Here is a 14,276-nt window from a genome sequence, read left to right on the forward strand (position 1 = left end):
TGTCCCACCTGTGAATATAGATATATATATATATATATATAATATATATATATATATATACTAGCTGTTGGGGTGGCGCTTCGCGCCACCCCAACACCTAGTTGGTGGGGGCGCTTCGCGCCCCCACCCCCCCCCCCCAAGCCCCCCCGCGCGCGTAAGTCGTTACGCGCCATAATAGTTACGCGCCATTGTAGTTGTGTCCCTATGTCCCACCTGTGAATATAGATATATATATATATATATATATTATATATATATATATATATATATATATATATATATATATATATATATATATATATATATATATATATATATTTATATATATATATATATACATATATATATATATATATATATATATATATATATATATATATATATATATATGGTTTTAACTACGTAAAACTTGCGAATATACAACATTCTTTGCTGTCCCATTGTCTTTGCATATAAATAGATTGTCAGGTTTACCGACTCTTGAACATGCAACATATAATGGTCCATGGGAAAACAATCTGTATTCAGATCTATACCTCATGATTCTAATGATTGCCCTTGAGCTTTGTTGATGGTGATTGCTAATCGACCATTCCCTGTCCCGGTGTCCCGGTCGTCATTTACATCCCCCTGTTTCCCCCGGTGTCCCCGTTGTAGTTGTGTCCCTGTGTCCCGGTCGTCATTTATATTCCCTGTGTCCCGGTCGTCATTTGTATCCCGGTGTCCCGGTCTGTATATACATTCGTTTTTTAGTTTTGTTTTTCTCCTTTATTTTTTTCCTTTTTTTTCTTTTTTAGCTTATTTAGATTTTTAGATTTTTTTAGTTTTTTTATTAGTTTTTAGTTTTTTTTTCTTTTTAGTTTTTTTGTCCCGGTCGTCATTTATATCCCCCTGTTTCCCCCGGTGTCCCCGTTGTAGTTGTGTCCCTGTGTCCCGGTCGTCATTTATATTCCCTGTGTCCCGGTCGTCATTTGTATCCCGGTGTACCGGTCTGTATATACATTCGTTTTTTAGTTTTGTTTTTCTCCTTTATTTTTTTCCTTTTTTTTTCTTTTTTAGTTTATTTAGATTTTTAGATTTTTTAGTTTTTTTTATTAGTTTTTAGTTTTTTTTTTCTTTTTAGTTTTTTTGTAGTGTTTACCTTCTTTTCAGTTTTGTTAATTTTTTTTTTTACTTATGTCCTGGTCGTCATTTATACTCCCTGTGTCCCGGTGCTTTGTTGATTGCTAATCGAACATTCCTTTTGTCCTGGTCGCTTTCTCTTTGAGTGTCGTCATTTATTTTTTTCTTTTTTAGTTCTTTTAGTTTTTACCTTTTTTAGTTTTTTTTAGTTTTTTAGATGAAAATTTTTTTTAGTTTTTTCCTTTTTTTCTTTTAGTTTTTTATTGGTTTTTACCTTTATGTTAGCTTATTTTTCAGTTTTTTCCTTTTTTTTAGTTTTTTTTTTATTTTTTATTTTTTTTTAGTTTTTTACCTTTTTTAGTTTTTTTAGTTTTTTTAGTTTTTTTAGTTTTTTAGCTTTTTTACTTTTTTTATTAGTTTTTAGTTTTTTTGTAGTTTTTGCCTTTTTTAGTTTTTTCAGTTTTTTTTAGTTTTTTATTGGTTTTTACCTTTATTTTAGCTTATTTTTCAGTTTTTTCCTTTTTTTTAGTTTTTTTTAGTTTTTAGTTTTTTTAGTTTTTTACCTTTTTTTAGTTTTTTTAGTTTTTTTAGTTTTTTAGCTTTTTTATTTTTTTTATTAGTTTTTAGTTTTTTTTGTAGTTTTTGCCTTTTTTTAGTTTTTTTAGTTTTTTAGCTTTTTTATTAGTTTTTAGTTTTTTTTGTAGTTTTTGCCTTTTTTTAGTTTTTTTAGTTTTTTAGCTTTTTTATTTTTTTTATTAGTTTTTAGTTTTTTTTGTAGTTTTTGCCTTTTTTTATTTTTTTCAGTTTTGACGTCACCTGATCCAGTTTTTTCAGGTGACGTCACCTGATCCACGATCCACAGATCCACAGACAACTTATTTTTATATATATAGATAGTTTTTTTTTTTTTACTTATGTCCTGGTCGTCATTTATACTCCCTGTGTCCCGGTGCTTTGTTGATTGCTAATCGAACATTCCTTTTGTCCTGGTCGCTTTCTCTTTGAGTTTCGTCATTTATTTTTTTCTTTTTTAGTTCTTTTAGTTTTTACCTTTTTTAGTTTTTTTTATTTTTTTAGATGAAAATTTTTTTTAGTTTTTTCCTTTTTTTCTTTTTAGTTTTTTATTGGTTTTTACCTTTATTTTAGCTTATTTTTCAGTTTTTTCCTTTTTTTTAGTTTTTTTTATTTTTTATTTTTTTTAGTTTTTTACCTTTTTTTAGTTTTTTTAGTTTTTTTAGTTTTTTAGCTTTTTTACTTTTTTTATTAGTTTTTAGTTTTTTTTGTAGTTTTTGCCTTTTTTTAGTTTTTTTAGTTTTTTAGCTTTTTTATTAGTTTTTAGTTTTTTTTGTAGTTTTTGCCTTTTTTTAGTTTTTTTAGTTTTTTAGCTTTTTTATTTTTTTTATTAGTTTTTAGTTTTTTTTGTAGTTTTTGCCTTTTTTTAGTTTTTTCAGTTTTGACGTCACCTGATCCAGTTTTTTCAGGTGACGTCACCTGATCCATCCACAGACAGACAGACAACTTATTTTTATATATATAGATATATAGATATATATATATATATATATATATCTATATATATAAAAATAAGTTGTCTGTGGATGGATGGATGGATGGATGGATGGATGGATGGATGGATCAGGTGACGTCACCTGAAAAAACTGGATCAGGTGACGTCAAAACTGAAAAAACTAAAAAAAGGCAAAAACTACAAAAAAAAAACTAAAAACTAATAAAAAAAATAAAAAAGCTAAAAAACTAAAAAAACTATAAAGGTAAAAACCAATAAAAAACTAAAAAAAAAACTGAAAAAACTAAAAAAAGGCAAAAACTACAAAAAAAAACTAAAAACTAATAAAAAAAGTAAAAAAGCTAAAAAACTAAAAAAACTAAAAAAAGGTAAAAAACTAAAAAAAATAAAAAATAAAAAAAAACTAAAAAAAAAGGAAAAAAACTGAAAAATAAGCTAAAATAAAGGTAAAAACCAATAAAAAACTAAAAAAAAAAAGGAAAAAAACTAATAAATGACGACACTCAAAGAGAAAGCGACCAGGACAAAAAACTAAAAAAAAAAGGCAAAAACTACAAAAAAACTAAAAACTAATAAAAAAAATAAAAAAGCTAAAAAACTAAAAAAACTAAAAAAAGGTAAAAAACTAAAAAAACTAAAAACTAAAAAAAAACTAAAAAAGGTAAAAACTAAAAGAACTAAAAAAGAAAAAAATAAATGACGACACTCAAAGAGAAAGCGACCAGGACAAAAGGAATGTTCGATTAGCAATCAACAAAGCACCGGGACACAGGGAGTATAAATGACGACCAGGACACAAGTAAAAAAAAAAATTAACAAAACTAAAAAGAAGGTAAAAACTACAAAAAAACTAAAAAGAAAAAAAAACTAAAAACTAATAAAAAAACTAAAAAATCTAAACATCTAAATAAACTAAAAAAGAAAAAAAAAGGAAAAAATAAAGGAGAAAAACAAAACTAAAAAACGAATGTATATACAGACCGGTACACCGGGATACAAATGACGACCGGGACACAGGGAATATAAATAACGACCGGGACACAGGGACACAACTACAACGGGGACACCGGGGGAAACAGGGGGATATAAATGACGACCGGGACAAAAAAACTAAAAAGAAATAAAAACTAAAAACTAATAAAAAAAACTAAAAAATCTAAAAATCTAAATAAGCTAAAAAAGAAAAAAAAAGGAAAAAAATAAAGGAGAAAAACAAAACTAAAAAACGAATGTATATACAGACCGGGACACCGGGATACAAATGATGACCGGGACGCGGGACACAGGGAATATAAATGACGACCGGGACACAGGGACACAACTACAACGGGGACACCGGGGGAAACAGGGGGATAACCTGACAATCTATTTATATGCAAAGACAATGGGACAGCAAAGAATGTTGTATATTCGCAAGTTTTACGTAGTTAAAACCATATATATATATATATCTATATTCACAGGTGGGACATAGGGACACAACTACAATGGCGCGTAACTATTATGGCGCGTAACGACTTACGCGCGCGGGGGGGCTTGGGGGGGGCGCGAAGCGCCCCCACCAACTAGGTGTTGGGGTGGCGCGAAGCGCCACCCCAACAGCTAGTATATATATATATATATATATACTAGCTGTTGGGGTGGCGCTTCGCGCCACCCCAACACCTAGTTGGTGGGGGCGCTTCGCGCCCCCCCCCAAGCCCCCCCGCGCGTGTAAGTCGTTACGCGCCATAATAGTTACGCGCCATTGTAGTTGTGTCCCTATGTCCCACCTGTGAATATAGATATATATATATATATATGGTTTTAACTACGTAAAACTTGCGAATATACAACATTCTTTGCTGTCCCATTGTCTTTGCATATAAATAGATTGTCAGGTTTACCGACTCTTGAACATGCAACATATAATGGTCCATGGGAAAACAATCTGTATTCAGATCTATACCTCATGATTCTAATGATTGCCCTTGAGCTTTGTTGATGGTGATTGCTAATCGACCATTCCCTGTCCCGGTGTCCCGGTCGTCATTTACATCCCCCTGTTTCCCCCGGTGTCCCCGTTGTAGTTGTGTCCCTGTGTCCCGGTCGTCATTTATATTCCCTGTGTCCCGGGTCCCGGTCATCATTTGTATCCCGGTGTCCCGGTCTGTATATACATTCGTTTTTTAGTTTTGTTTTTCTCCTTTATTTTTTTCCTTTTTTTTTCTTTTTTAGCTTATTTAGATTTTTAGATTTTTTAGTTTTTTTTATTAGTTTTTAGTTTTTATTTCTTTTTAGTTTTTTTGTCCCGGTCGTCATTTATATCCCCCTGTTTCCCCCGGTGTCCCCGTTGTAGTTGTGTCCCTGTGTCCCGGTCGTTATTTATATTCCCTGTGTCCCGGTCGTCATTTGTATCCCGGTGTACCGGTCTGTATATACATTCGTTTTTTAGTTTTGTTTTTCTCCTTTATTTTTTTCCTTTTTTTTTTTTTTTAGTTTATTTAGATTTTTAGATTTTTTAGTTTTTTTATTAGTTTTTAGTTTTTTTTTCTTTTTAGTTTTTTTGTAGTTTTTACCTTCTTTTTAGTTTTGTTAATTTTTTTTTTTACTTGTGTCCTGGTCGTCATTTATACTCCCTGTGTCCCGGTGCTTTGTTGATTGCTAATCGAACATTCCTTTTGTCCTGGTCGCTTTCTCTTTGAGTGTCGTCATTTATTTTTTTCTTTTTTAGTTTTTTTAGTTTTTACCTTTTTTAGTTTTTTTTTAGTTTTTAGTTTTTTTAGTTTTTTACCTTTTTTTAGTTTTTTTAGTTTTTTTAGTTTTTTAGCTTTTTTATTTTTTTTATTAGTTTTTAGTTTTTTTGTAGTTTTTGCCTTTTTTTTAGTTTTTTTAGTTTTTTAGCTTTTTTATTAGTTTTTAGTTTTTTTTGTAGTTTTTGCCTTTTTTTAGTTTTTTTAGTTTTTTAGCTTTTTTATTTTTTTTATTAGTTTTTAGTTTTTTTTGCAGTTTTTGCCTTTTTTTAGTTTTTTCAGTTTTGACGTCACCTGATCCAGTTTTTTCAGGTGACGTCACCTGATCCACGATCCACAGATCCACAGACAACTTATTTTTATATATATAGATAGTTTTTTTTTTTTTACTTATGTCCTGGTCGTCATTTATACTCCCTGTGTCCCGGTGCTTTGTTGATTGCTAATCGAACATTCCTTTTGTCCTGGTCGCTTTCTCTTTGAGTGTCGTCATTTATTAGTTTTTTCCTTTTTTTTTTTAGTTTTTTATTGGTTTTTACCTTTATTTTAGCTTATTTTTCAGTTTTTTCCTTTTTTTTAGTTTTTTTTTATTTTTTATTTTTTTTAGTTTTTTACCTTTTTTTAGTTTTTTTAGTTTTTTTAGTTTTTTAGCTTTTTTACTTTTTTTATTAGTTTTTAGTTTTTTTTTGTAGTTTTTGCCTTTTTTTAGTTTTTTCAGTTTTTTTTTAGTTTTTTATTGGTTTTTACCTTTATAGTTTTTTTTAGTTTTTTAGCTTTTTTATTTTTTTTATTAGTTTTTAGTTTTTTTTGTAGTTTTTGCCTTTTTTTAGTTTTTTCAGTTTTGACGTCACCTGATCCAGTTTTTTCAGGTGACGTCACCTGACACATCCATCCACACATCCACAGACAGACAGACAACTTATTTTTATATATATAGATATATATATATATATATATATATGTTTTTAACTACGTAAAACTTGCGAATATACAACATTCTTTGCTGTCCCATTGTCTGTGCATATAAATAGATTGTCAGGTTTACCGACTCTTGAACATGCAACATATAATGGTCCATGGGAAAACAATCCGTATTCAGATCTATACCTCATGATTCTAATGATTGCCCTTGAGCTTTGTTGATGGTGATTGCTAATCGACCATTCCCTGAGTCGCCATCGTCATTTATATATCCCCCTTTGCACCCCGGCGTCCCCTTTGTAGTTATGTCCCTGTGTCCCGGTCGTCATTTATATTCCCTGTGTCCCGGTCGTCATTTGTGTCCCGGTGTTCCAGTCTGTGATTTCTCTTTGAGTGTCCCGGGCGTCATTTATATTCCTTGTGTCCCGGTGTCCCGGTCGTCATTTATATCCCCCTGTGCCCCCCGGCGTCCCCATTGTAGTTATGTCCCTGTGTCCCGGTCGTCATTTATATTCCCTGTGTCCCGGTCGTCATTTGTATCCCGGTGTCCCGGTCTGTATATACATTCGTTTTTTAGTTTTGTTTTTCTCCTTTATTTTTTTCCTTTTTTCTTTTTTTTCTTTTTTAGTTTATTTAGATTTTTAGATTTTTTAGTTTTTTTATTAGTTTTTAGTTTTTTTTGTAGTTTTTACCATTTTTTTAGTTTTTTAGTTTTTTTTTTACTTATGTCCTGGTCGTCATTTATACTCCCTGTGTCCCGGTCGTCATTTGTGTCTCGTTGCTTTGTTGATTGCTAATTTATATTATATTTATATTTATATTTTTTATATTTATTAATATTTTTTTAGTTTTCTTTTTCTCTTATTTTTCAGTTTTTTCCTTTTTTTTAGTTTTTTCTTTTTTAGTTTTTAGTTTTTTTTTGTTTTTTACCTTTTTTTAGTTTTTTTAGTTTTTTTAGTTTTTTAGCTTTTTTAGTTTTTTTTATTAGTTTTTAGTTTTTTTTTAGTTTTTGCCTTTTTTTAGTTTTTTCAGTTTTTTTTAGTTTTTAGTTTTTTACCTTTTTTTAGTTTTTTTTAGTTTTTTAGCTTTTTTAGTTTTTTTTCTTTTTAGTTTTTTTTGTAGTTTTTACCTTTTTTAGTTTTTTTTCTTCTTTTGTATTAGTGTGAAATAATTCAGACGTCATATGCGGACAAACACGACGTCACTCGACAGACAGACAGACAGACATAACCCACAAACAACTTATTTTTATATATATTTATTCATATTTTTTTAGTTTTCTTTTTCTCTTTTATTTTTCAGTTTTTCCTTTTTTTAGTTTTTTTCTTTTTAGTTTTTAGTTTTTTTTAGTTTTTTACCTTTTTTTAGTTTTTTTTAGTTTTTTTAGTTTTTTAGCTTTTTTAGTTTTTTTTATTAGTTTTTATTTTTTTTGTAGTTTTTGCCTTTTTTTATTTTTTTCAGTTTTTTTTAGTTATTAGATTTTTACCTTTTTTTAGTTTTTTTTAGTTTTTTAGCTTTTTTAGTTTTTTTTTTCTTTTTAGTTTTTTTTGTAGTTTTTACCTTTTTTAGTTTTTTTCTTCTTTTGTATTAGTGTGAAATAATTCAGACGTCATATGCGGACAAACATGACGTCACCTGATCCATCCACAGATCCACACACAGACAACTTATTTTTATATATATAGATATATATATATATATATATATATATATATATATATATATATATATATATATATATATATATATATATATATATATATATATATATATATATATATATATATATATATATGTATATATATATATATATATAGCCCCCTCGAAAATACCTTATAGTGAAATTATCGCGAATACAGAAGGGGCACTTCATGACTCTCGTGCGGAGGTTGGAAGGATATCTGAGGTTAGAGCACATTTTGTTGGTCTATCTGGTCTGTCTGTTGAACGAAAAGCTGTTTTTACTTGGGCGACTTTGCCTGAAAAAAAACATCACAAAGTTGGGACTTAGTTTGATGGGCTTTTGTTACACTTCCTTTTATGCTACTAATTAGCCCGAAATAATGTTTGCTTACTCACACCTTTAGTCTTATCAGTTTATCAATTTCTTTTGTATAATTGGCAAGATTCAATTTTTCAATGCTCTTTACATAAACCAGTTTAAAGTGTGACGGTGTTTTGATAGAAGGAAACATATCATGCTTGCCAATTGGATACCACGTTGTAGTTGTTTGGTTGGATATAAGTATGTTTTTCTTGAGGCTCGTTCACATTTTCCTCTAAATATTCTGATCGGGTACCCTTGGCAAACATTAACCCAGTCGAACTGTGTGTTTGGTTTGTGGCACAAATTTACGGAATTGTTGGGGACGGGAGCAAAATGTCTTTTTCCGAGATCTAAAGGGAGAGACTTTTGTCGTTTTTCAATGTTTCAGTGAATACACCCATAAAAAGTATGCTTCAAAGAAAATACCCAAAAGAGGTAATTTTCAAAATTAAGAATTGGAGGTGCAAAATAGTTTTTGAGGCACTCTGGATTCGGTGTTTCCACTTTTACGGATTTATTGCATATCTATGGAATCTTAGTCCCTTCTTGAGAAAATAAAATTACACACTTCTAAGGAAATAAATTCTAAGGAAACTACGGAATACAAAAAAAAAGACTACGAGAAATCCTTGATAAATCTTCAAATCTAAGTCAAAAGTATTTTAAAAGAAAAAGTCCATTCTGCATGCTTTTCAAGCGAGGCTAAAATCAGTACTGATGAGGTAAATTGGTGCGTAAATCTGTGCTGAATGAAAATAAGAAAGAGTTCTATTTAATATTAAATAAAAAAAACATGTTTTTTTTTACTCAAAGTAAGGAATGATATTAAATCTTAAAACAAACAAAAATTACTCTGTATATGAAAGGGGCTGTTCCCTCCTTAACGCCCCGCTCTTTACGCTAAAGTTTGACTCTTTCTTTCAACTCCACTTTTTAAAACAGTAAAAGACTTGAAACTTCTACAGTATGGTTCTCTGATACGCTGAATCTGATGACGTGATTTTCGTTAAGATTCGATGACTTTTAGGGGGGGGGGCTCCCCTATTTTCTAAAATAAGGCAAATTTTCTCAGGCTCGTAACTTTTGATAGGTAAGACCAAACTTGATGAAACCTATATATCTAAAATCAGCATTAAAATGCAATTCTTTTTATGTAACTATTGGTATCAAAATTCCGAGTTTTAGAGTTTTGGTTACTATTGAGCCGGGTCGCTCCTTACTAAAGTTTGTTACCACGAACTGTTTGATAATTTCATTTTAGCTATGCTGCTATAAAGAGCGACTTAAAAAATCTTAGAGAATACCATAATGCTCGTAGTTGCGAGAGAAAATGTAAGTTATTCTAGAGAAGTCAATTATAAACACGGGAGAAAATGGCTGTTATTTTTATTAAAAGAATCTGTATTTCAACAGATAAAGCTACGAGAAAATAGATATTATCTAAATTCAAATTTCCTGCTGAAACTGTGATTGTTTCCCTCACTTGCATCTGCTCGGATTTGAGAGAGTGTGTCAGCTCCTCGTGTCTGGCCCTTAGCATAAGGGCCAGACCCTTTGGTGTTTTTTTTTTTATTTGATCTTGTGAATTGAGCTAGACTGTAATTTTTTCAGAAATACGCTTCATACGGATTGAAATCCTTTCTGTATTCTATATTTAATTTATTTGGACCAGTCGCGCACCGTGACAATTTAGAAATAAAACTAACGCCAGCAATCAGCTTCAAGAATGATTTCAAAAACAATATTGATATGCATTGCTTTGAGGGAGGGAGACTGGGCTTATACTATGCAGAATTGAAATGGTCAATAGTGTACGTTCTTTATATTTCTGGATATAGGGTTTTGTCTACCTTGAGTTTATTTTTTCAACCTTTGGCATATAATTTTTAATTACATCTCAGGGAAATGGATTAAATATAACCCATGAAATTATCGCAAGGCTACGTGACCGATAAATATTTCGTCAAGTTTTCAGATTGTGCCGAGTTTTCCCTTATGGAACAATTTCGGTCAGAAATTCGGTACATTTTCTGTCAAGGCTTTGATAATGCAAGTCAGCAGAGGAACATGCTGCAATTTATTCCTTAGTCTTTTTGCAACCGGTGGTCATTGTTTTTCCGCTAATGCCACTGCCATAAAACCTGCGAAATTTCCCACTGTATCTGAAGAGTAGTTTATAGATTTTCTTGTGAAAACCTTAGTGCTTTTATGGATTTCTTATTGGGTTGAAGTCAAAACACTATCTAAAAATGAATATGAAGAGGGCACAGAGGCTTCTTTGTGTGAATGGTACGAACCAGTAGAAGACTAGATGCATGCAGAATAATTTTGGAACCGTGAGGATGGACATAATTCATAGAAGTCACAAAACAAACGCTAAAAAAAAGGAAAATGTGACATCTCGTTAACAAGTGTGCAAGGGCACAATGCCCGAGCTGCCCACAATAGCAAGCAGAAAGAGATGGTATCAGCTTGTATTTGCGAGGGCTGAAGGCCCGAGCTCGTCATTGTTGAAGCCTTGGGCAATTGGAGGGCATTTTGCTAGATAAAGAAAGCGGGGGGATAAAATGAAAATCTTGGTCTAGTGCTAGTTATATACATATAATCAAGTGTGTTCCATGTATATTTGCATTAGAAAAAAGTTTAACCGTTTAAGCTTGGAATTTGAAAGTTTCAGGAGAATCTTAGAATTAAGGGAAGGGCACTGAAATTCTAGTTCGCTGAAAAAAAAAACAAGGAAACTTAACTTAGAATGGCGTCATGATTGCATTATCTCAGGACTACCTTTTAGGACTCAGGCCTAAAGCCTGAGCAGCCTTTCGAAAGGAGTGGCATATATGCTGTATATATATATATATATATATATATATATATATATATATATATATATATATATATATATATATATATATATATAGAAAACAGTTCAAAATAGGGATGATACCTTTTTATTGACAGTGAATAGATATAAAATTATTTAACTGGATATTTCGAACACATATACAGTGTTCATCATCAGCAGTAAGAGTTTTACTGCTGATGATGAACACTGTATATGTGTTCGAAATATCCAGTTAAATAACCAGTGTGTCTTGTACTACAATCGATGCTTTTTTTTGTTCAAAACCAGTGAGGAGAAGCGTAATGCACAGGCTATGGTTCACTGACCCATATACAAATGCACTTAACCAGCCTTGGAAGTTATGGTAGTGATTATTTCAACACGTTTTGAGCAGATTTGACGTAGAATGTAGGCGAATTCAACATACGACATTGCCTGCGCACAAGAATAGCGTGAGTTTGGAGCTTTGGGAGAACTCCCATTTGTTCACCAAACCCTTTCGAAACGTAAACTGGGAGGGAATAGAGAGCCTATTTTCCCTTCTAAACGCCTAGATGCTCATGCACTTCCCCATAGTTATCTTATAAATTTTTTATCTTAGGAGGGAGGGTGCTTCATTGACTTGTCTGCACCCGACAATGGTGAGATATTCCCCTAATTAGGGGAAAAAAAATCCAACTTCCGACCCAGCCTCCAGTTCCTCTTAACCTTCAAAAATTTGATTGCTATCAATAAAGTTTTCTGATGGAAGTAAAAAGCGAAAGTTTAAACCTAAAAGGAACAAAATTTATTATGTTTGTTCCGGCTTATATTCCTGAAACGTTTAAATATTAGAGTCAAAATTTAGCATAAAGAGCATGGGGCTTGGAGGACAGCAGTCCCCGTTATATTGTTATATAGAGGATTATATATAGTACACCTAAAAGAAAGTTCGAATCTAAAAGGAACAAAAGTTATTACCATGGTTCGGGCTTATGTTTCTGAAACGACGAAATAATAGGGTTAAACTTTACTGTAAAGAACAAGGGTTTGGAGGGCGGCAGCAACTCCTCATATAGTTATATAGAGGATTAGTTATAGAAAGCATAGAACTAAAGGTGGGAGGCAACCCCAATTGGGTGCCATATGATATTTTTACCATTCCATTATCAAAACGAATTTGTAAAAAAAAACAACACGTAGATGTAGTTAACTTCCAAATTTGCACTCCTATTCCACTAATGTGAGATTAAGCATTTGAGTGCCAGCCCCTGAATATGTAGAATGATTTTTTTTAGTTTGAAGTTTCACTTTTTACTTCCATCAGAAAAATCTGGTTTTTTGTTATTTTTTGCTAGCTTTCTCAATTTTTTTATTCACTTAAGTTTGCACTTTTACTTTCAACTGGGACCGTTTCTTTTTCTTTTTTTTCATTTAATATGTATGACAAAATAAGTTTGCTTGACCGAGACAACGATGTAGAAAAAAAGGTCTTCGTGGGCTTCTGCTAAAATCTTGGATTAAACTTAGGCATTTTCACTAGGCCATTTTTTTTCAAAACGCGTTCTAAGTTTTCAGTCGCTGAGGGGACTGGGAGGAGAATGTTCAAGAGAAAGATTTTAAAATATTATGCTATGGGTTTTCGAAAATGGAGACTTCAATGGTATACTGTTTATGCTTCCCAGGCTTCTTTTCCCCCTGAAAATGATACAGTACGTCTCATTTTCGGTGCCATATAATACTTTTACTATTCCGTTATCAAGACGAATTTGTAAAAAAAAACACACGTAGATGTAGTTAGTTTTCAAATAAGAGTTAACTTTCAAATTTGCACTCCTACTCCACTAATATGATAATGAAGCATTTGAGTGCCAAAAAAGAAAAGAAGGATGTTCCCCTCTTTTTCAAAAACTGCTGAAAATTTTCTCAGGCTTTAAACTTGTGATGTGTGATATTAAAACTAATGCAATTAATATATTTGGAATCAGCATAAAAATTAAATCCTTCTGATGCATTTATTGTTCTCAAAATTCTATTTTTTAGAGTTTCGGTTATTATTGAGCCAAGTTGCTCCTTGCGTACAATTCGTTACCAAAAACTATTTGATTATTTTATTTACCTTCCTTCAAAGTTGACCAGCTTGCAGACCGATTCCATAAGCGTTGCAACTTACCGCTTAATAACTTATGCAGTTTAAGCATTTTGTTTACATAGTTGAAATATCTTTCTTGTGCGTTTTCTGTAAGTGCTATCATTTTCTTTTTTATAGCCCTCGTAAGTGCATTCAGGTTCTGCACAAGGGGCTCAAATACATTATTATTACTATTTTTTTTTTGTAAAATCCTTGTCAACAAATTTTGTGACGTGTAACACAAGAAGATTTGACTAAATATAATATTTCAGAACATTCAATCGTAAACTACTTAGAAGCTTTATGTTACTCTTTTCAAGCGTTTTTATTAGTACCAGAAAGGTTACGTGAGATCAAAAAGAGGATCCTGTCTAGGTTTTTGTAGTACATTTATGACGCCAAATTCAGTGAGGCATTTTGACGCCCATTCCGCCGTACTCGATCAGCAACTGCTCTATTGTGGATTCAAGTTGAGATGCTCCCAAATCAGTGAGAATGCTATGAATGGTTTAGCTGTCCTACTTGTATGCTAAACACGTAACAAAAGTGATTACTATTCATAATAACATAGTGGCTCATTGAAAATGAAATATTTTAAATAGAGATCCAGTATTTGTGCGTATTTCGAGTAAGTGACTGTGCAGTGTGATACAGCAAAAGCTATTTTAGAAAACATCGGATTTTATTCTCCTACTTGCTCTACAAATTTGTTACAGAACTATCTAGTAAGTATCAAAATTAATAAATAAAAATAATGTCATATAATTGCTCATTAAATAAGTATTCATGGTGTAAGATTCCTTGTAAAACAAAACAAAAATTCAGCAAATTTCTGTATATAGCTTATGGCTATGTCTTACTCAATTAGGGGAAGCGGTCCTTTAGTGCAATTGAATAATAATAAAAACAGGTTTTTTCAACTGAAAGTAAGGAGCGACATTAAAACTTAAAACGAACAGAAATTACTCTGTATA

General features: G+C 31.3%; 1 protein-coding gene across 1 annotated transcript in view; it reads left to right on the top strand.

Annotated features, from left to right (window-relative positions):
* Positions 1-8,639: 8,639 nt before the first annotated feature.
* The window catches only part of LOC136029186 (inositol-trisphosphate 3-kinase B-like), a 113,955-nt gene continuing 108,318 nt past the window's right edge, over positions 8,640-14,276 (top strand). Inside the window, exon 1 of the mRNA XM_065707311.1 lies at positions 8,640-8,785. The gene's annotated coding sequence lies outside the window, so the exon portion shown is untranslated. The remainder of the gene's footprint in view (positions 8,786-14,276) is intronic.

Source organism: Artemia franciscana, chromosome 7 (assembly GCF_032884065.1).
Source record: "Artemia franciscana chromosome 7, ASM3288406v1, whole genome shotgun sequence".
NCBI classification, from domain to species: Eukaryota; Metazoa; Arthropoda; class Branchiopoda; order Anostraca; family Artemiidae; genus Artemia; species Artemia franciscana.